The sequence below is a fragment of the Micropterus dolomieu genome, linkage group LG08 (assembly GCF_021292245.1).
Source record: "Micropterus dolomieu isolate WLL.071019.BEF.003 ecotype Adirondacks linkage group LG08, ASM2129224v1, whole genome shotgun sequence".
NCBI classification, from domain to species: Eukaryota; Metazoa; Chordata; class Actinopteri; order Centrarchiformes; family Centrarchidae; genus Micropterus; species Micropterus dolomieu.
In genome coordinates this window covers 23,957,613-23,982,137 of record NC_060157.1, presented here as the reverse complement: position 1 = coordinate 23,982,137, position 24,525 = coordinate 23,957,613, and the positions used below count along the sequence as shown (strand labels likewise).

General features: G+C 40.8%; 1 long non-coding RNA gene across 1 annotated transcript; it reads left to right on the top strand.

Annotated features, from left to right (window-relative positions):
* The first annotated feature begins 1,550 nt into the window (after positions 1-1,550).
* Positions 1,551-2,889, top strand: LOC123975810. The gene is made up of 3 exons (XR_006826164.1): positions 1,551-1,689; positions 1,777-1,836; positions 2,745-2,889. It is a non-coding gene; the product is annotated as an uncharacterized LOC123975810 (long non-coding RNA).
* Positions 2,890-24,525: the final 21,636 nt, after the last annotated feature.

Genomic DNA, 24,525 nt, shown 5'->3' with positions numbered 1-24,525 from the left:
TCTTTAAACAACCTAGTCGGGATGGGGTCTAAGAGGCAGGTTGATGGTTTAGATGAAGAAATTATTGAAGTTAGTTGGTAAAGATTGAGGGAAGCAAAACAGTCTAAACATATATCTGGTTCTACAGCTGTTTCTAAGGTTCCTGAGTTCAGAGATAAGTCGGTGCCAGTTGAGGGCAGGTCTTGTTGAATTTTGTTTCTAATAGTTAGAATTTTATCATTAAAGAAGCTCATGAAGTCGTAACTACTGAGAGCTATGGGAATACTTGGCTCAATAGAGCTGTGACTCTGTCAGCCTGGCTACAGTGCTGAAAAGAAACCTGGGGTTGTTCCTATTTTCCTCTATTAATGACGAGTAGTACGCTGCTCTGGCATTACGGAGGGCCTTCCTATAAGTTTTAAGACTATCTTGCCAAATTAAATGAGAATTTTCCAGTTTGGTGGAACGCCAATTCCTCTCAAGTTTCCGCGATATTTGCTTTAATTTGCAAGTTTCAGTATTATACCATGGAGCTAACTGTCTTTGTTTTATTATTTTCTTTTTTAGAGGGGCTACAGAGTCGAGTGTCATTCGCAGCGAGCCTGATTTGGGAGGGACTGAAAAAAGCATAGGAGTCCTCTGTTACTGTGTGACTTGAGCTGATGGAATCGCATCCTTAAATTTAGCTCCAGCACTATCAGACAGACATCTTGTATAAAAATTTTTGCCCAATGGCGTGTAGTTCAGCAATACAAACTCAAAAGTTATCAAACAGTGGTCGGATAAAGACGGATTCTGTGGGAACAGCCCTAAATGTTCAATTTCAATACTGTTTACCAGAACAAGGTCGAGGGTGTGGTTAAAACAGTGAGTTGGTTCATGAACACTCTGAGAGAAGCCAATGGAATCTACCAGAGAGATAAACGCAGTACTGAAGCTGTCATTCTCAACGTCCACATAAATATTAAAATCCCCTACAATAATAACTTAATAACATAATAAAGTTGACAAAAACTCTGCAAATTCAGATAAGAATTCAGAGTACGGACCAGGTGCTCGGTACAATATAACGGACACACCAACTTGGGTATGTAAGACCATGAACAAGGCTTTCAAATGAGTTGTAGTTTGGTTTAGGTTTAGAGCTGATTAGTAGGCTAGAGTCGAAGATAGCTGCAACTCCACCTCCTCGGCCTGTGCCTCGAGGAATGTGAGTATTAATATGACTGGGAGGGGTGGATTCATTTAGGCTAACATATTCTCCATCACCCAGCCAGGTTTCAGTAAGACAAAATAAATCAATATCATCAAATCAAATCTGATATTAGTTCATTTACTAGTACACCTTTAGAAGAGAGAGATCTGATGTTTAAGAGTCCACATTTAATTTTCCTATTCGTTTGCACTATTGCTCTTGTGGTTTTAATTTTTATGAGGTTTTGATGCACAGCTCCTCTTCTGTTTACCTTTGATTTAAATAATTTCGATGCGTTGTCATGGATTTGGTCCACTAATAAACTTGGCCAGATTTCTAGAAATGAGAGCTGCTCCTTCCCAAGTGGGATGGATGCCGTCTCTCCAAATCAGACCAGGTCTTCCCCAGAAAGTCTGCCAATGATCTACAAAGCCCACATTGTTTGCTTTAATATCTGAAGGCACATATTAAAAATCTTATATCCACGCATTCGGGGGATCAAGCTGAATCTCATGGTATAGGCCACGCCCATTTCTGCCGATACGTTTTTTTCCCACAAAATCGCGTAAACTGAAAAATTTATTTTAACTCCTCCGAAGCAGGAAGTCCCACCGGCACCAAACTTGGCACGAACCATCTGTGGACCATCTCTGATAAAAGTGGTGAGAACTTTACAGACTTATTACTCATAGGTGTCGTTCACACCGGCGACGCTGGGGACATGTCCCCACCACGGCTAATTTTTTCCCCATCCCATTTGGAAAGCATTTGTTAAAAATGTTCTGAAAGACTGTTAGTGTGAGTATAATAGTAGTAGTAATATATAACTTACAAATGAAATTGCTTTAAGAAAGGTTTATTTGTACAATAAGAAAACATGCAATGTAATTTAAATATAGAAGCAAATGTGCATTGTCCAAAAAAAGTAACTTAAGCTAAAAAAAACAAGCTTCTGATTACTGCATTATTTATGTATATTTATGAATTGTCACCTGCCAGCAGAATTGTTGGTTACCCAAGTGTATCATCACACCCCTAATCTGAGTCCTTATGTCCCCACCACTTTTCAACACAAAGTGACGCCCTTGTTACTTTTTTAAATGTGGTAAGAACAGTTCATTAGTGACTACCCTAATCACCACCACAGTTTAATGTGTGCAATTCTTAGCTCAATTATTTGTTCACATTTTCAAAAGATGCACGAGAGACAGGGACCAAGAGAGGAAGGGGGCCCACAGAGACTGCTTGTATATAGGGCCTAGAATTTTGTTCTATGCCCCTGGCTCAAACCTGCAGGATGGTAGATGGAACGATGATGTAATCTGAAAGCAGTGCATCAGGTTCACCACACGGTGGCAACAATTAGACAGATTTCTAACCACTATAAACCCAAAGCCTTAAATCCTTCCAGTCACTCTGCAAAAATCAGCTGTGTAATTTTGTATATAATACATTATAAATGTATTGCTTAAGTTCAAATGTGTTTTTGTTTTTTTTCCTCATTTTGGTAAGGGAGGAGTCCAAAATAAAACAAGTGTGATGGACTTCTCTTTTTCTTTATTGTTCACAGAATTAAAAAATGTGTGAAGAAGCAACTGAATATGGGCATTGGTGGTTCAGATCCTGAGCTCATGTTACTGGGCTTTTCCCAAGCACGAGGAACTGCTGGGCACTGAACTAATTAAGTTCAAAAAGACAGTCAACGCATTTAAATATGAGTCTGTGGTTCACTTATTTTTTGTTTCACATAATAAAACCTAATAAAAGTCTTGGTAAAAAAGTTTGTGAGGGCATTGTTCTCATCTGGATAAACACAGCAACACTGCTGACTTTACAGAAGCCACTTCTGAGTACAAGATAAATTACAATGAATTTTTTCTTGCAGGGCAGTCAGGGCAGGCCCAGGAGGCTTTTTCCTTTTCATCTCCCTCACCACCAATCAGATACTCCCCTTTACAAGACCCCCGCTTTCTTGTCAATCATTCCCCTCGGGCGATAGGTTGGAGTGAGACAAAAGAGGGAGGAGAGCAAGAGAAAGACAGAGAGGATAAAACAGGAGGGGGTGGGTGTGAAAGTGGTTGGAAAACACAGTGATGGGATGTTAGAGAGAGCGGAGCAAGTAGAGTAATTGCTGAGAGTGGATCCACTGTCATGAAGAGAGATGAATGAATGGGGTCAGGGACGCCCCTGAGAATAAAGAGAGAGAGAGAAAGAAAGAAGACTTGATAGAGTGAAAGAAAGAGGGAAACAGAATGCAAAAAGGAATAAATGGATGAGATGAAAATGGACTGAGGACAGGAATGAGGAAAGAAAGTGTGCGAGACTGAGTGGAAAGAAGCAGATGAAGTATGAGAGAGCATGAGACAAAGTTTAACTAGGTGGAAGAACAGAGAGAGTGTGAGATTAAAAAAGAAAGGCAATGAAAAGAAGGAAGGGAAGCATTATAAAATAGTTTAGCATGACAGAAAGTTTCAGATAATGGAGAGAGGAGCAAATATGTATGGAAGACAGCAGAGAGAGAAAAAAGAGAGAGAGAGAAAGAGAGAGGAAACTCCAAGCAATGTAACAGTGACCTGCACCAGGAAATGACAATAGAGTCTACGACTCTGGAGTCTTGTGGATAATTTACTCATACTCTTGGTATGGCAAGTGGCCCTTTATGCTACAATAGCGAACACATTTGGGAGTGGAGCTGGCACACAACAGGCAAACTGCTGTATGGTTTGTAGCTTTTTGCTGGGCTTGCATAAGATAGCATTAAGAGGTGAAGTTAGGCATTTGCATTAAAAACTCTGTTTTTCCTTATACAGAAAAGATACACAGCTACAGATGCCATGTTAAAACCAGGTGTATATGAGATCTGTGAAGGAGAAAGTGGTTGTCTTTTCAGCAGAGCTGTGTGTGACAGGTATTTCAGAAAGTGGAACTGTTTTCCTGTCTGCAAAAGTATGTATATACACTCAAAATGGTAGCAAGTGAAACACAAGATAAAAGAAATAATGATAATACAGTATGGTGAGTTGTGAAACATTCATTCCCTCTAATCTCATCCAGGAGTCAACAGGAAGCAGCTTTATTTCTCCTTTCCATGCAATAAGAGACGCAGTTGGGTGTGAAGTCTGCTTCATTTAGACCTCTGCCACACTCATGTCAACAGATTTAACATGTTACTCAAGATTGCATTTAGCTCACATCTCGGCGGCTTGGAAACTAAGATGCTCTACTTTGAGCTGTTCTCATCCTCCACAAGCCAAAGAGTGCCTTGTTGACTTAGCAGGAATGCTCAGAGGCTGGTGGTGCACCACTGCTGGTTTGGCCAGCCCACACTTTACATTATAAATGTAGGCAACAAATTTACTTGCCTTTCTTGTCAAATTATGGAAGGAAACTGATGACAAAAGATTTGAGGTAACACACTACTCAAGTCAACATTTGCGCACACAGGCACCAATTCGTGAGAGCATAATCAGATTTGAGCTTGCACTCCTGATCATGCACATGATCATTTCATTGAGTCCACTATCTCAGTTTTCTCCAGCTGCTTTGAGCACTTCAGATTGGAAGAGGGTAACCATATTTGACTTGCAAGCTGCAACAGGACACCCACATATGGACAGCAAGGTCATTACCTTTTCAAAGTTAAAGTTTGAGGTTGTAGTAGGGAAAAAAGTCAGCTTTTGAATATATTGCTCCTCTGGCGACCATATGACTATTTAAGACAACATATGATGTAGATAGTTTTTGCCTATATGCTTGTGGATGTGTGTGGATCTACACTGTAGATTGAAGTTCAGCCAAATTCTGCCAACCATTACCATTACCTCGTTAATTCATTCAAGTACTATTCTAAAAATGCAGTCATTCTAAATGTAGCCACAGCTCTTAATAAATTTCAAAGTAGGGGAGAAAATCCACAGTTCTTGTTTTGTGCAAAAGTTAATTTAAAGTTAATGAGGCTGCAGTTTGAGTTGGACAAATCAAGTGAGTATCTTCCAAAGTTACAGATTTTGTAGTACAAAATTCCCTCTTTGTGTTTCCTTGATGAGCTGCAGTGTTACTGTGGTATTCAGCATTTATTGTGCATTTGTTGGGGATTCTTTTAAGCTAATGTGTATTAAGCCACAGATTATTTGATTTGATTACATTAATGTTTAAGTTGAGATTTACAAGAAATATTTTATTGCTACTGCTGGTAAAAATCACCTTATTTGTTTAAAGTCTTTGCAAACCACATGTTGCACTTTTGTGTATATAGCAGTACATTTAAATCAAAAGTGTGCAATACATTACTTTAGAATTCATTATTAAATTTTTCCCATAACTATGCGATTAATCACGATTAAAAATTTTAATCACTACCCAGCGCTAGTGAAAATATGGGTGATCATGACTTCAAGCGAAGTGAAACTTCCTGCGTGGGTTTTTATTACTTTATTCATGCAATGTGATGTCAGTACACAAATCTCATCTTGGAAGGTAGAGGTGATAAAGAGGTTTTAGGTTGATGCAGTCAAATGTTTATTTTGGCTTGACTGAGTGCTCTTTAGGAGTCACTTTACAACACACCAGACTAATCCTTAAAGGGCAAAGTTGGTTATTTTACAGTATATTCATTCATTACAATTTCGCCAGATCAGCTCAAAGTATAACAACTAAAATGTGTCCACTGAGGTGTGTGTGTATGTGTGTGTGTTTGTGTCTTTAGGGCATCAGTTAACTGGGTCCCTCCCTCCCACAGTAGAGATGGTCAGATTTAATCTGATAAACTCTCAATGCAACAGCTGTCACCCAGCCTCAGCCTGTCTATGACCCAATCTGCCTGTCTTCCCTCCCTCCCTCTCTTTCTCGGTCTCTCTCCCTCTCTCCTGCCTCTCCCCTCCTCCTATTCCTCTCCATCATTATGATTGTTATTATTATTATAAAATTTTTACTATGGAACAATAGAAACTTTCCTTTTTACTTTGTGTATTTGTCTGAGTGTGGTTAAATGATCTTTTTTCACACATGCAGATGCAGACACTCTCCAATGCAACCGCAGAACTCTTTTTTCTAAGCATATTGAAAATAAAAGTCCAAGTGTGATTCAGCCCCCCCTGTACACAGGATAAGCGGTTGACGATGGATGGATGGATGGATGGAGGTCAGTCTGTCTATAATAAAACAGAAAAAAGATAATAATCTTGAAGATAACCTTGGGTTACCTAGGACAGCTGCGTCAGGCAAGTCAACCAAGCAGACAGCGAGGAGAGACAGAGTCTGAATTACTCTTTTGGATAGTCACAGGCTGTCACCCTTAGCTTACTTTAGCACAGCAATTGACCCTATCATGACCTGGGGAAACCTATGTCATGGTATCCCTAAATGCTGTTGTACCTGTAAAGATATTTAGCCTAATATTGCTCAAGTTCACTGAGATGCTGCAAAATCTGTTCATTGACTTAATTGAGTTCAATCACATCTTCAAATGTTCTATTCAAGTCCTTTCATTATGTTGCAATTCTACACACACACACACACACACACACACATATGCTAACGCACTTATTTTTTCCATCTCTTTTGTCTTCACATACACATGGACACACAGCAGGGAGTTTGGGAGTGTGTGCGAATGTGTAATGAACCCCCATTGCGCCGAAAACACTGTACAATTTGGGTTTGTATGAGTGTGTGTGTGAAGGGGTTACACATATTCTCACAGACAAACACACACTCACTTTACTCAGTCCAACACCCACTTTAAGATGACACCAGAGAAATGGGCAAACTGCAGGTAGAGTGAAGGACATGGGGCTGCACATTATAAGATGCAGTTTGTTGTTTGTGAGTACACTTTATAATTTGTTATTGCATGTTTTAGTAGTACAAAATTACACAAATTCAAATGTTGGACTGTTCTCAGACGTTCTTTCAAGCACTTCTCTGAGCAAGCTTTCAACATGATTTTTTCAGAGTCAAATGGTATCAAATAGAGTAAATCCCTACTATTGTTGAGGCTGCAGCTTTTTTTCAGCAACATTTTTAATGATCACAAACATACATGTCTCCATTAGAAAGTTCAGAATTAAGAACAGAGATAACCCTTGGTGTTCTAAAGATATAGCCGACCTTATTCATGCCAGAAATAATCAATGGTCTATAGCTAGAAAGTCCCAAAGTGCAAATGACTGGCATCTTTGTAGAACTATGAGAAATCAATGTACAGCTCTCATTAAGAAATCTTATTAAAATATCAAAGGAAACGCCCCCTTAAGTTAGAATCCCGACTTGGGATGTCGGGAGAATCGCACTACCCCAACTTCGTGATCCAAGATGGCTGTCGGGGTATCAACAGTTAGCGAAAGCTGTAGTTTATACTGTTTATTAGCACTTCTGTGTACTTGTGACTCATATAAATATTCGTACACAAAGTGCTGCCCAACAGCTGTCTGTGGACGCGTTGCTACATTGTTTAGTATGAGTAAATACTGCACAATGCATTTTTTTTAATCAACCGCCATATCAATAGCTAACCTGGCCAAGCTAGGTTTTTTCCGACTTGTAACTGGAATGCCGTCAACTGGGGTGTGACGTCATTCCCAGCTCCGACCTCCGACTTCCGAGGTAAATGGAACGCAGCATTAAGCTGAGTAGTATTCGCCACAAATATCAAATAGTCTGCATGACCATTCTAAATTCTGGAAAACTATTAGAGCAATATAAAACAAGAAAGTTTCCAGTTATCCAAAGAGGGTTAAAATCAAGGGCAACTACTAGAAGACGTTTCGTCCCTCATCCAAGAGACTTCTTCAATTCTGACTGGAGGGAAACTCAGCTATTTAACCTCAGTGGGATTGTTAGCTAGGATCGTTGATACCGATGGTTCGTTAGTTCTCCTGGCTGTGGTAACGACAGTTGTCACAGTCGTTAGAGCCTCCCTTGACCAAGTCTGAACGACTATCGTTGGCATCCTTACCTGAGGCCAAGAGGTCATGCTTGTTAAGTTTCCTGGGAAGTGATGAAAGGACCACATTGTAAGTGGGAGATAAGTGGTGGCGTAGACCCCCTCCTCTATTCAGCAACAGCCTCTCAACCTGGGTGAAGATGGCTTCCTTGACACCTCTTTCAAACCATCCATCCTCTCTGTCTAAAATGTGCACCTGGTGGTCCTCAAACGAGTGTCCTCTGTCCTTCAGATGTAAGTAAACTGCTGAGTCACTAGATTACTTTTCTTGTTTTTTGGTGTGTGGTCTTTGGGGTGTACCAGTATCTGTCTTCCTCATCCCCTGTAGTGTTGGTCTTCTGGCTGTTTTCACAAAGGTCCATTTAGGGTAACCACAGGCTGCAAGTGCCCCCTTCAGGTGGTTTTGTTCCTTCTCTCTGGCTTGTGCACTTGTTGGTATGCTGTCCGTTCTGTGGTGCAGAGTTCTGATGACCCCTAGCTTTTGTTCCAGTGGATGGTGGGAATTGAAAAGTAAATGTTTGTCTGTGTGTGTGGGCTTCCTGTAAACCCCAATTTGCAGGGTCCTGTCCTCTTCAGTGTTTACAGCACAGTCCAGGAAGGTCAAACTGTTATTCTCGTGTGAACTTGATGTTACTGTCCACAGAGTCGTTGTGTTCTGTGAAGGTAGTATATCTATCTAGTGTCTTCAAACAAGTCCAGTTACCTGTGATTTTCTTGGGAATGTAATATCTGACCGTGTTGTCCATAAATAGGGTGTCCCACAAGGATCTGTTCTAGGTCGTCTGCTTTTTATCATTTATATAAAGAATGTCTGCAGTCAGGTTAAACATTCACAGTATCATCTATATGCTGATGATAAAATGGTGTATTCCTGTGTCCCCCACACCTGAGACTGCCTGTGCAAATTTGCAGTTTGACTTTGCATCAGTATAGTTTGCTCTCTTTGACCTAAAACTACTTTAAATGCACAAAAGACTAAGGCAATAATATTTGTAGTAAAAGGCCCAGTGCTCTCTCTATTAACATCCTGCAAGATGTAACCATCAGACTTACAAATACCTGGGTATCTGGATGCAAAAGAGCTTTACCTTTAAAAAACATATTGAAACTCTTGCAAAAAACCTCAAGTTTACACTAGCCTTTTTATATAGAAAATCTTAAAATCTTGCTTTTTTAAGTCTACACACAAAACTGGTTTCAGAGTAATTCCTGTCTCAGTTAGACTATATGATAACATCATCTATCACCTTGCATGTCCATCTACATTGGCAAAGCTTGACCCTCTTTATCATGCGGCTCTCAGGTTCATTACAAATCAGACACATCACGGCACCCTTTACAGTAAGGTGTATTGGCCATCCCCTACAACACACAGGAAGTTACCCTGGTACATTTTCATTTACAAGGCCATTGTTGTTTTTTTGCCTTCTTATATCTGTTCAAAGTTTTCTCCCATGCAAAGTGGTATTCTGTATTTTGCCAATGTAAATATTTTAAGAATAGATAAGAATAGTGTTAATTGTATTATATTTATTTTGTATTTTATAATGCATTGTATTTAATTTCAACTTATGTTTGAAAAAAATTTAATTAAAAATTAAATTTGTTGTTAATTAAAAAAACATGCAAAATCATTTAATCATTTTGGTTCAGGCATGTGAAATGACTGATGGAAATTTTGTTTAAAAAGAGAAAAAGGGTGTGTGCAACAAAACGAAACAAAACGGGAAATTTCTTAATTTGTTCCTTATTTCATTATGGTTACTTAACAAAATAAAACAAAATGTAGCATATATAACTCAGCAATAGTCAGCCATCAGCACACATGTAATGGTGACAGTCAATGCTGAAATATTGTTGGTCAGAGTGACACAATAAAAAGCATGTAGCCTTGACTTTTGCAATGCCCTCCTAGCAAATCTTTCAGCTTGTGCGGTGAAACCCTTACAATTGGTTCAGAATGCAGCAGCGCGTCTGGTTTTTGATCAGCCCAAAAAGACTCATGTCACTCCATTACTCAGTGACCTCCACTGGCTCCCTGTGGCCTCCAGAATCAAATTCAAGTCACTAATGCTTGCATACAGAGTGACTACTGGGTCTGCACCCATCTACCTAAACTCCATAATACAAACTTATGTTCTTTCTCGCCTGCTACGCTCCTCCAACAAACGCCACCTGGCTCTGCCATCCCTTCACAGAAAGCAATCCCAGTCCTGGCTGTTCTCATCTGTGACACCACAATGGTGGAACGAACTACCACACGGCATCAGAGCAGCAGCGTCCCTCTCTAACTTCAAGAAGCTCTTGAAAACCCATCTCTTCCGAGAACACTTCCTCTTATAACACCTCTAACTCCTAACCTCCAACATGCACTTCCTGTGCTCTTCTTCTTCTATCCCCTTACAATTATCTTGTATTGATTGCACTTTTTTTGTATTTATTGTACTTTTTGTTAACTCTTACTTCCTTCCCTAGGTATCTACCCCATTGATGTGATATGTACTATGAGCTCTTACTAGTATTTATTGCTGCTCTTACTAGTATGTATTGTCAGTTGTAGATCTGTATTTGATGCTCTGTTGATGCTTGTGTGTTGTTTCTCAAATGTAAGTTGCTTTGGATAAAAGCGTCTGCCATATGAGTAAATGTAAATGTAAATGTAATGATTAGCACAGGACTTCCTCAAGTCCTCCAGTTTCACTCAGGGACAGTAGGGGCCAACCGTCTCACAGCAGTATGGAGATAAGCCTCTGCCAAATGTTGTCTGATGGTTTCACTGTCAAGCTTCTGAATCTGACTTGAATAAATTAAATTTTGAGTTCCAATTTAGAGGAAAATAGACAATAAAGAAGGGTGTGCTTTAGGATCGGACTACCTTGGCTACCATTGCCAAATTGCTGCCATAGCGATCAGGATGGGGGCGAATCATATCCACTGCACTGTGTACATTTAAAGTTGCAGTGTGTAACATTTTAACAGGATCTATAGACAGAAATGCAATATAATTCACGTATAAATACCTTACAAATTAAACTGTTTTTATTACCTTAGAATGAGCCATTTCTATCTACATACACCGTGGGTGTGAGACTGTCTGAAACAGCGCCTGTCTCTTTAAGGGCCTCCCTTTGAGAAGCCCAGTCTGCTCTGATAGGTCAGCACCCACAGGCCTGCGCAGGCACCGCCTACCAACTTCTGCATCTGTTCTGCTGGCACATTTGAAGCTTTTGAATCACTGTAATTGAGTTTCACCCCTACCATGAATATCACTACAATAACAGCTTCTAGATCAAAAACTTAACAATCACACATGTTCGAGTGGGAATCTGATCCAAAATCAGGGAGAAATGACTAACCTTGACAGCCAAGATCACAGATTTCCCTGACCTTTGCCTCAGGTAAATACTGCTATTTATATCTCTCTGTCACATAATGTCATATCAGTATATGCATAAACTCTCTAAGCCGTAAACATACACTCTGTTTTGTATTGGTTTTTACAAGTGCATTTGTAAGAAATTACCTACAGAGCCCAGTGAAGTAGAAAGCATTTGTTGTTAAGAGATAGAGGTAACATGCTAGCATGTACAAGTAGCACAGTATGTAATGCAAACACTTAAGTAATTTGCAGGATGTGGAGGGTAGAAAATACAATATGAAAAAATAGAAGATTTGAAACATTAGTCAAATATGTATTTCTGGTATAATCTCTATTAAAAGATTTCTTAATCTGCAAATAGCAAATGAATGTTCTGTGCCTGTGTGAAAATAACACATTCTAATTCAAACACAAAACCCTTTAGACCAAACATGATGATAAGAGAAAAACAAAAGACAAACAAAACCAATAGCCAGACCCTTTCACACCACCATAACTCAGTTTAAGCAGTCATAGTTATATGGTCAGAGTGCAAATACAGAATGTGTCTGACAAAAAGTTGCACTAGCCATTGTGAAGGTTTTGTTTTCGGCTTGTGTTGTCAGAAAAGAAGAGGTAAACTAAAAAAGTAAAGACAAATCCGTGATCTGTAAACTGACCATCCAGTCAGACAGCTCTCTCTCCAACTGGCTGAATGGCTGTCAAAGTGCCAACAGTTCTGGGCACCTCAAAATCTACAGCAGACTGTTGGCCACAAATGCTTGACAATGGCCTAATAAAGGTTGACAGCAGACAGACTGATTGGTGCATTGTAGAGGCGAAAGAGTTTCATCCTTGCACATAAGACACATTCAGTCAAAGTGAGTCATTTTACGCCATTTCATTTATCAAAACTGAATTGAACTGAACTAGAATTGCTAGGCCAAATATTGGCAAAGAAATGGTTATCCAGACAACCTTCCCTCACATGTGGAAATGGCGACCGAGGTGGTTAGCACCTTTCACTCACATTTCTTGTGATAAAGATGGTGAATCAGGGATAAATAAGGCCACTTTCTGTCCATATGTCCAGGAGAGCTGATTTCTGCATCTAAGCAATCATTTGTATAGTTTTTGAATTCTCATTAAATTCCTGCTGAATGCACGTATGATAAGTGGCTGTTTGATGTAATGAGGCTAAAATGTAAATGTGGAAATTGAAATGCACTGGAATGCCTTGCAGACACACCTATAAAGAATACAGGATGAGATGTTCCCTCTTTTCCGCTGAGTACGCTCTTCTGTTCTGCTCTAATGTACATCTCAAGACCTGGACATATTCACTCATTCAGTGATTAGGTTAAAAAGATAAGATGATTGAAAAATCTATGTAAATTGTCTACTGTAATGTAGGTACAATAGCTTGCCTATTACAATTGTTTGGGTCTTAACAATAGCAGAAAAGGTTGGAGGGTTATTACTTCTTTTTCTGAATGGCAGAGTAAAAGAGATTTCCCTGCTCCTCTAGACCAGTGTTATCTGACTTACCGAGTTGATGACCAGCTTTGTGGGACTCATTCCCCTCATCTGAGCGTCCCCGTCCATGCATCTCCCCAGTTGTCAGATTGTTGTAGTTTCTTTGTTGCCACATTTCTTTGCGTTCAAGCCACCTGTCCCTGCCTACCTATCAACCTACCCTACCTGTGTCTGCCTGTAAGTTTATTTGTATCTGCAACTGTTCACAACATCATTGAACTCTCCCTATCGGTTTTGTCTATCTGCATTTAGTTCCTTCTCCTGCTCACACTCATCTGCCTGCAGGTACAGCTTGATTTTTATCTGAAGCAGCCTCTATAGATGTCTAACTTTTTACTGCACACAAGCAGGAGAACCGTGATGCTGCTGTTGCCATCTGTCATGGTTTGGCCTTGCCACCTCTTACTTCTTTATGTTTCCCCTGTTTTCCCTTCCGTGCTGTCTCTATCAGTTTGGTCTGTCACATCCTGTCTGTGTGTTTGTGGGCATGTCGATCTGGCTCCGGCTCCTGGCTTGTCACCACCTGCAGCTTCTCCCACCTTTGGCTCATCCAATAATCAACCCATGCAGTGAAATACTCAGGCTCTTCTCCCACTCCTCTCCAGTTTGTCAGTTTACCTCCCGTGGTACAATTGCTCCTGCCTACTCTTTGAATCTAAGTCTTATTGTGTATTTTTGCAATTAGCTTCCAACGTTTTGCTTCTGCCTCCAGTTACCTCCCATGTATTGAGACTGTCTGCCTGCCCTGAACCGTGTTCTAAGGACGCCCACTGTCTATCCCCCACGGAGCCTGGAATTCCCTGCTTGCCCCCCATTCTTCAGTTCCTTAACGTGCACATTCTTAAGAACAACCACCATCTCTGCTACCAGTTCTGTTTTTGTGGTGTTTGGGTGACTTCATGTGATTCCCCTCAGTGTCTTGTCAGTGTTGCTATGTGCATCATCCGCTGGTTGGCATTTTGGTCATATTTGCCTTCCATCTGCTCATGATGCGCTACATAAAAACGTAGACTTTTATAAGACGGATGCTTATAAAGCACCCCACTCCCCATTGTGTAATGAGATTTATAGCCTCATAAGGCTGCTAGCATGGCTATAGACTTAAAGACTTCTTTAGTAAAATTAGATTGTAAGTGTGGTTACCTCTCTGTGCATTACTACAATCTTATTGCAGGTAATCAGGAGCCTAAGTTTCCAGTACTGTACTATAATAAGACACAGCTCTCCCTCCTGGTTTCAGTATTGATCCAATTTGGTGTGATTTCCATCTGAGCTCTGGCTGAACACACAGTCTGGGGGATGGAGAAGCCCGAGCTGCACAAAGCTTCACTGATTTGAATACGAATGCATTTTGCAAAATTGATCCAGTGATGAGTGGTACTCAGTCAGATTACAGATTTGGTTTAAAGGTTGATTCCCAGTTTGTCTGATCTGCTGAGTGTCTTCATTATTTTTTTTGTGTGTGCGAAAAAAGGGATGTGAAGCAATGTTGAATGGAGTAATGCAGAGAAAAATAAAGTGTCATAGGGTGGAAGTGTAATGTTTTTAATACTTTTTTGGTGTTTATGCATGTTTTTATGTATATTTTAATGCATGATTTTAAAAGATGTGGTTGGAGTGTTTTTATTATTGCTGTGAGTTTCTTTTATTATGCTGAACTGGTTTGTGCTCTTACCCCAGACTGACTTGATTTTAGAGTGACTGCTCCTGTGGAGATTTGTGTTTGGGATTGACAGTTGAGTGGCCACTGGTGAGGGTGGACAACACGTTCTCATATCAATGCATCATAACTGACGCTTTTAGACAGCATGAAAAAGCGTAAGTATTTTATGCCAAAGGTACCATTCAGCGCGTCTCATAGAGACTGAAGGGTGCATTTGGTGTCAAATAACTATGTTTTGACACTTTTTCTGAAAGCGTTGGTATTGGACGCCCTGAGATAAGAACGGTCTGGGGAGGAAGTACTTCCACCACTCAATGATCAAAAGGCGGGCCCACGAGCTGTAAAAGACAGAAGAGGAAGTGTGGAATAGGGAAAGGAACAGCGAGGAAAAACGTCTGGATAGAGTTTTTCTGCATAGAATTTTTGTGTAAAGTTTTGGATTCTGCCCTTGTTTCTGATCCCTCTTAAGTGTACTTCCCTGCTCTTAATAACAAATGTAATTATTTGACCATGATAATATTTACAATATGGGGAAAATATAACAGATTCTCTCTCTTTCTGATCTGTATTGAGTGCTGGTACAAGAGTATAATATCCCCTACACTCTGTAATTAAATTGTTCAAAAATATTTCTTTAATTTGCAACAGAGTGATAAATTCTTAATATAGTGTGTTTTGTGTCAAATGCACTTTAATATCTTAATGCAGCTAACTATCCCTCTCTGTGTGTCAAATTTACAGCTGTGCATGCTTTGGATATTTGTTCTTCCATTATGCATATTGTGTTGTGATTCTATGTTTAGTACACAGTCACAGAGAAATACAGCTGTGGCTGCAGGGAGTGGTTGTGCATTTGTGTAGTGAGCCAGGGTGGTGGTTAGGAAGTTTTTTTCCTCTGGAAATGTAAAGCAGGCAAAGAACAAATAACAAGCCCAGATATTTATATCTATGCTGCACAATTTCAGCTTCATACATGTCATTGCTCTCGCTCTCTTATTATCTCTTTCTATGCTTTCATTCCCTACTCTTCCTTCCTTCCCTGTCAACAGCTTTTATTTCTTGTTTTCCCGATGTCTTTTTTCTCCTCAACCTTTGTCTCTTATTCCTTTTTTATTTTCCTCTGTGTCTTTTACTCACTCCCTCTTAGTCCCTACACATCACTGTATCTACAAACCCCCTCATCCTCCTCTCACACACATTCATTCTCACTCTCTTTTTATTCTGTGATTTAGGTCACTGACTGACTAAAAGACTACACACAGCTGGCCTATAAACCGTTCTGCCCTCCTCTCTGGTCCCCTTCCCTTACACACACACACGCACGCACGCACGCACGCACACACACGCACACACACACACACGCACTCACACACAGTGTCCTGTAACACATTTGTTTATTTAGTCCATCATGTTCACAACACAAATTTATCTCTGTATCGAATTTCTTACCTGTGTATGTCTTTCACCTAATTTTCTTTATCTCTTTTTACCTCATCTCCTTTTACTTTCTTTTTTGCTGCTTCTCCTTCATCATTATCCGTCTTCAATCTTTTCATGACTAAAGTAAAATACAATATGTGTGTTTGTGTATGTGATTCAACATCCTGCTCTTTTCTCATCGAAGCTCAGCTGGGGTTGTTTGATCTTCTGTCATTTATTTCAATTTTTATTTGTTTTTGTTAATTTCTGTCTTTTTGCAGCCGGACAGGGGACATTAATTGTTTGTTTGCTTTGCATCCTTGGAATAGTAGGTTTACAATTTAACAAAGAAATTGACCATGCGTGCAGGCTTTCTGCTCTCATCTGAATCTAATAATGTGGCCAACAGATGCAACACACAATTACAAATACATGTATACACACTAACAGGGGCATTCACATGCACATACACAAGGGCACACACACACATAGACGCTTAATCACATAATCTCTACCCAAATAATTAATGACATCATTTTGGTTGTAGCGTCTACTATGCTGGCCAGTTGGACGCCAAAGGTAATAAAGAGGGAGTGAGTGAGACAGAATAGGAGAACAGAATCATAGAAAGCTTGTAGAAAAATAAAGAGAGTAAGGGATTGGTGAACATATCTCACAGACCACAGAGAGAAGGTGAAGGGAGGAAAAGGAAAGGAAACGGAGAGACAATACAGAAGCAGAGAGGTTGTAGGTGGGGGAGAAGCCTATAACTATTTGTAATCATCTCTGCTTTCGTCATATTGTTAATTTTGAGAATTCTTTGGCAAAGCCTACACACAGAGCAAAAGGAGAAACATGGGATAACACACAAACAGGAATAGAAAATAAAAAGCTGCAGCACAAATATAACCTGCATTAAATTAGTTTTAATGAGAAGAGAGCAGAATGAGTAACTCAAAACAATCTTACAACAAGCTTGGGTATAGTTTACAGGTATAGTTGCTATGGCAACTGGCAGCGCTTGTATTAGCAGCAACCGGTAGCTCCTTCAAACTTTGCTAGACTTTTGTTTTTTATCTGTTTTTTCCATCTTTATTTCCAAAACATGTGTTACCTCTGACATAAATACAGTTATTAGAAGATGAAGACTGGGTTTTTGGATTAAAGAGCAGCAGACCACAATCCATCAGGCCCAAACAACCAGACCAGCCGCCACGGTGGGTGTGGTGATCGCTCAGAGGAGAGGAAACAAAGCCAGGATAGGAGCTATGCTGGCCCAGCTTGGACTTGATTCTGCTCCTGAGGAACTGGTCTGGACAAAATGGGACTTGTGTTGACCAGACAACGGAATTCAGAGACTGTTGTGCCCACATTGTTGCAGAGACCTGCCCAATCAACATCCCAGATCAAGCACTCTGCAGGGGGTTCATCTTCCGAGGTGTCAGCGAAAGACTCAAGACAAGATGAGAGAAAGTGGACTCTGAGGCTGTGTTCGAAACGGACTAAATTGCTTTCTCAGAAGGTGACGGCGAGGCATCGAATGCTGTTTCAAACGGCTTGAATTATCCCTTCCTGTCTCCTGAGATGCCTTCAAACTGCCCTGTAACGAGCGGTTTTGAAGGCAGCATCGATGTAGAACTTCGATGCTGCCTATTACCCATAAACCAGCGCGGCTGCTGCAGCTTACAAAAACTGGTCAAGATGGCGGAAAAACAAGCCGAATTTGTGTACAAATATATATAATTCTCACTTCGATTTTTGAAAAGCTAGCGAGAGCTAAACACTGAACTATCATATGAGACCGTGACTGTAAACAACCAAGTTTGTTCAGTATGATTTCAGAGGCATCTGTTAGCCATTTAGGTAGTTAGCTGATGCTAAGGCTAGTGTGTCTTCTGACAGCCAGAAGAGATGCAAGACGGCTTGCTGACGTCACGTGTGTGTGCCCTACAAGGCTGTTCAAAACCAATGTTAACAGAGATGCCTTCACTTGAAAGTTGAAGCTGTCTTTTACGGCAGCGAGGCAGCGACACAACATGCCTTCCGTTTTGAACACAGCCTTTGTAGCACTTTGAGATTTGCTTCAAATGTAAAGTGCATTGCAAATAAAATGTATTATTATATATTATTATTATATATTATTATTAGTGTTTTACATCGATTATGCTTATTCACCCTAGATGCAAATTCAAAAAATGCACTGTGGAATGTTCGGGGTGTATAAGTGTATGTAGCCTATATATGTATAGAAATAACTGTATTGTTTTATGTCATTTTATATGTTACCATATTTTAATATAGGCCTACACTTGATGATATGTTGTGTGCGTAGCATGAATGAACTACAGATTTCATTTCATTATGCAGCTTGTGCTGTATAATGACAAATAAACAACCTTGTACCTTGAGTTTCAGTGGGAAACGGAGCAACATGGGCATCCCACTAGAGTTCTCAGTTTTACCCCCTGTTAAAATTGTCCAATATTCATTGTGTTTGATGCTGGTTTGTCCCACCAGGTCATGAGAAGATAATATCCATCTCTCTTTGGCTTGCTGGATGTTATTTGGCTGGCTTTGGTTTTGTTGGATTGGACCACCTTTGTCTCGTCAGTCTTGGGTGACTCAATAGAACGATTTCTTTTCTAAGAATAAAAAGCAGTGGAAGTTGTTCTAATGATAAAACCCCAGAATGCATTAAAAAGAAAATCTTGCTATCATGTGCCTGGTGCACACTAGAGGATATTCAAATCTTAACCAATTTTCAAAAATATGGAATACCACAGACGGATTTAACTGATTTTTAATATTTTAATCTTAAGAACTTGCACACCAGACAATCAAATAAAGTGCCGCCTTGTGGTGCCTTCAAGCATTTTTGCTTGAAGAGTCAGTTTGAATGACCCACTGATGACAATCAGTCACCTAGCAACAGCACTTCTTGCAACTTAAACCTGTTGAACCCAAAACATATTGTGGTCCTCCCATACCAATAATACGACCTCATGAGCATTAATTATACTGCAAATCTATAAATGTGTGTATTGGGAAAGCACTATTAATATTAATTTAATACAGAGTAAGTTAGAGAGAGTTAAGAGACACAAGTAGATCATACGAGCACACTGAGCAAACTCGCCTGAGATGCGGTTGAAAACACTACAAAAAGAAGTAGTGTGTCAAACTACTTCTTTATCCTTGGTCAAAATGAGTTTTCACATTCAGGCAGTAGTTATTCTATTTGGAAAATGGAATTTTCCCCAACAATGTTGACAATGAAAACGAAAAATAAAAATAATACAAAATGGGGGTACTGGAAAGATTAGTGGGCGTGCCATTCGTTTGAAAAGGCAACCAGCTAAAATGGTTGATGTAATGTAAGACATTGGGATTTACAGCCTCATCTCCTCTTGCAGCGCAAACGTCAGAATTCATTCAAACTGAATAGAAATTAAATGACCTTAAGTGAGGAAATTTAAATTCTTTGTGAACAAGACAGAGAGTGATAGGAGAGGAACTGAGGATGGAGAGTTTAATGATGAAACAAGTAGCCAGCTGTTAAATCAACAGTTATGGATCACAGGAGGAGAAGCAGCTCTACAGGAGGTTTTTACTTCTTTCTTTCCCATAATTCTTTAATCTTTTCATCATGTGAAGCGTCCCCACGGAGCAGAGAGGCTCATTGTTCATGCGCGCACTACGCTGCTTCTAATTCACACAATCACGACACGCGCCAGACAGCTGCCAGTGCCATTGTCTGTGTGTGTGCTTGTGTGTTGAGAAAGAGGGGCTTTTCCGACTGCCTGTCTGAATGGCAGGATCTGTCCACCTCTGTCTCACACACACGCGCGCACACACACACACACACACACACACAAGCATACCCTGTCCTATCTCCATCACCCCGTCCTTTGTTGAATATGCATCACTGATGCAGCACTTCCAAACTGGACAGATGAGCTGCATGGCCAACGACCACCTGCTGGCCTGCCACTCAGAATCTCCCCAGGTTTTAGATGGGGTTGTTGGGAGGGGGAAGCAAGGTTATAGACAGCCTGTGGCCTGCCCCTGTACATCCAGACTCCCCACCATAGGCCTTTCCCCTGTGGGTTGGATCAACAGTGAGGCAAAAGGAAGAGGGCAGCTGAGAGGGGAAAGCAATGAGGACACAAGACGACTGCTGTGTTTTTGTGTACCTGTCTTTGCTTTATGTTGGATATCTGTCTCTTGTAAGTCTGTGTGTAATTCTGTGTGCATGTATTTTCTGTTCTTGTGTTCCCTCTTTTAGCTGTCCCTTTTTGTTGTCTCCCTCAACCTCTATGTTCACCTTTTCTTGTCACTTTCTGTTTCTCTCCTACACACACAAACACACACACACAAACACACACACACACACACACACACACACACACACACACACACACACACACACACACACACACACACACCACTATTACCCAGTCCATAAGAAAAGCATTGTATTACTCTGACATACTCCACTTAGACAGGGCTGTGGGTGTTTATGCGTGTGCATGCATGAAAGCAGTCGCACGCGTGGGCAGGCGTTGCATAAACATCACATACTGCATAAACATGGCCGAGGCACTTGATTGAATGCAGCCATGGAAGCCCGGAGGGAAAAAAAAGCAGAGTGGGGGAGAAGGTCAGCTCCCCTGCCATCGCTCCTTCAAATCAGATTCCCTTTAAAGGAACAGAGACACTCGACAACCTCCTCTGTGCAAAACAAAACAAAACATGTTCTTCGAGCTCTGGGTATGAGCAGGTCAAGGCCCACTTTCTTTCTGTCTGTCTTTTTTTTTTTTTTCCATACTTCATTAAACATGCAGATAAGGCTGGCAGGAGCAGCACTTTGCTTCCCTTATTATCAGAACATGCATTACTACAAATGCACAATTATATGCAAAGTTATTTCTCATACAGCAGGAGGGTAGTGCTCTGGTGGAGACCAGCTGTGAGATCTGTGTGGAACTCCTGTGCTAAATTTAACACTTCGTGACAGCCACTAGATGTCTCTGCTGCTCTGGTGGTTGGTTAACAGGGTAACCGAGGCCCTTGCCTGCTGTCACGGTAACACAGACATTGTGAGGCAACGCCCGCTCATTAATTATTCATAAGGGAGTGCCTTGAGCTGGTTTCCTGGGTAACGAGGACTGTTAAATGTGCTTTGAGATCAGGGGGGGATTCCCACTGTCCTGCCCTGACGCTTAATGCTGACTGCATATCTGTCTCTAAGGCCTCTTGTATCAAGTTCCACTGGATTAGTATTCCACGCCAACCGTTCAGACCTTCTTGGTCCATTACATTCAGTGCTGTACTTCCATTAGATGTCAGACATGTGGGCGGTAGGTACTGAATATAGTCCATGTACAGTTGAACAACGCATGACTGGTTTCTTATTCATTTTCAGCTAATACATTAATGAGACCATTTGCAGTAGCACAGAATCTACAACTTCCTTCATTAATGTCTACCATACTCACAGAAGGACAAGGGGTTGGGACAAGATACCTTATCATGTACGACAAATGACTTTTTAGGGCAGCCTAAATTATCTGACAACAAGTAGTTTTTGAATTCAAATAACTCAAGGCCCACTTTCTAACTCTTTTTATATAAATAATAAATATTTTGGCGTGGGAAAAAAAATTAGAAGGTTGTTTTTAATTTCATATTATTATGGCTTGAAAAAAACATCTTAACTAAAAGGCCCACTTTACCAGCCTCTTCTGAAGCTTACAATCATAAACCCAAAGTCTTCTTCACTGGATGGAGGTGGTTTTTGAGTTCAAACATTTTATCAGTACATCTCAAGATCCACTTATTAGCTTTTTCTGGCACTTTCCACCACATCTCATTGTCTTTTTCAATGGACAGAATTTGCTCCGTCGCCATGGATATAGCACAATATTAAGTATTTTGGTAAGTTTTCCTACTCAAAAATATGATGAGAAGGGGAACCACTATTCTCATCAATAAGCGAAATTGATAAAATCTCAAGAATGCCCAACACTACACTTGCACTCTCACCATTGAACCATAACTGAACAACATAATATCCTGTAATGAGGTTTAAATCCCAGTTGGTATGGAACAAGAAGAGCCTCTCCTGCATAGCATTACGTTGTTCATTTTTCTTGTTTGATGCGGCGTGAAAAGTTTTGTAACTGCACCATGTTTACAGAAAACTGAAGGGAAGCCCAGTAATGACCAGAGTAATAACAGATGGGTGGGCAACTGCAGCCAGGGATACTCTTCTCGCTGGCACTCGTGACGAGGGGGAAAAATGAATTCCCTGCTGCGTTGGCGTCATCGCGGCCCTTGCTTCCATTCTGCTATTTATTCCAGTAGCAGGGCCAGGGGCCAATCATGCCACTCCATTTCCTTTTTCTTCAAATTACCCATCTCTACTAGCTACTGATCAGCACATGGCTGTAGCCTCCGCTCCATCAGTCCATTCCTGTTTTCAACTCATTGCCAAACACTAACATGAGAGGAACAAGACATTAATTTGGTTATATAAGGTTTAACAGGTGTGAGATGGATCTAACCCAACCAATCCTTCACTGTCTCAGGGATGAAATGAAAGTCAACATCGCTGGCAACATCACTGTCATTTAGCTTGTATTCCATCCAGGCACCATAACCATTTGGACTGAGTGGCTGGCTTTCGGGACCAGTCAATAATGATGCAGCAGAAAACATTCCATTAATAAAATACCGCAAGCAATCTCCAACTGCCAACTACACCACCCTGCTCTCGAACTGTCCTCTCTCCACTGCAGTCACTTCAGGACTCAAACAGTGAAAGCACAAACAGAGAAAACTGCTAAATCACTGCTGCTGTGTTTTCATTTAACACAGCTCCCTGCCAGCTAAGGGAAGCAGGGGTCAGAGCTGCGATGGACAGCTGGTCAGCGTCTGCCACTTACAGCAAAGCCAACAATTTCACTTGAAAGAAAAAAGGAGGGATGGGTGGCATCTTAAAGCAGGACTTTATCTTTCTAGAATCACATCCCTCATGTGTTGATTACCCTGATTCAGCTGAAAGTCCAATTTATTTTTGGTGGAGGAGTTTTTCCTTGCCTGTTTGTGGTGCCTCATAGATATCTTCCACCACCTCCTCTCTGACAAGAGGAGTAGCCCCCAGCCCCCACCCCCACCCCACGTGGAGAGGTCTCATTGGTTAATCTGGCCAACTCCCAGCGCTATATTGATGGGACTTGCTGATGCCTCCGCCCTCCCCTTTAAGATTTATATGCCCACTCGATTGGCCATCAATCACATCATGCTCAGTGGGCTCTGAGCTCCTGCAAGAAGCTAACAGCAGACCAATTCATTACAGAGGCTCTGGTTCTACCAGTGAACCCCACCCACATGACTGATTAGGAGAGCATCGACAGGACTGATAGGACTGTATTGGTTAGCTGTGCCTGTTCTATGGAATAGTAACTGTGGGGGGAAAATGCATCAAGCAGAGTCAAGTAAATGATTGATAAAGTGAATTGTGAACCAAGTTATTAGATAACCACAACTTGTGAGGTTTTAAGAGTTTGACATAAAATCTCTGGCGAGACCTTTAGCTGGATGGATGTTTATTTGCACGGGAATTGCTCTCTTTCTCTGCTATATTTGTATTTTAAGCCAAAGATCTGTTTAACGATAGATTTAACCAAAGGAAAAAAAAGAGTGCCTTATTTTCAAGCAGACAGTGAATGATGAGAGAAATAAAGAGCATGTAGTAAAATGTATCTGTGTGCCTAAATGTGAAGTTAGTTCTAAAAACAAACAGTGAGTATCTTTTTCTTTCTGATAACCACTCTTGCTCTGGAAGGCATTTTATCAACTGACCAGGATGCAGACCAAATTATTTTAGATACTCTGACTGTTCCATATTGAGCTTGAGAGGGGCAAATGATTTGCTAGGCAATTGGTTGCCAAAACTAAAAACAATTTGCGGCTGACATCACTTTGTTTGTTTGTTTGTTTGTGTTGTGCTGACTGTGAGTCCTTGGAAGAGTAGTTGGCATGGAACAAATGGGGTCCTAATAATAAACAATGAACCAGACAGGCAAACTGCCAGACTGTTTCCTGACTATCCTTATTCTGCAGGACAGGAGGCATGGATGCCGTTAATGGCGAAAAGAGAAAACAAATGCAACCTAATCTCAGATCAAAGAAACACACCTGAAAATGGGCCAAAAGAACACAAATAGGACTGCCATCGCGCCCTCATGTAATATACTCACACCAGCAGCACTGCAGTATAAAGCTCTGTTATGGCATTTCATCACAAGAGGAATTGCAAAACAGCATGCACCAGCACCATCGCTCTTTCCTTCCCATTTCCATTTCCTGTGGCTTGCCCACCGCCGCCCCCATCCAAACATGCCCCCACAGCCAAGGCAGATACTGCC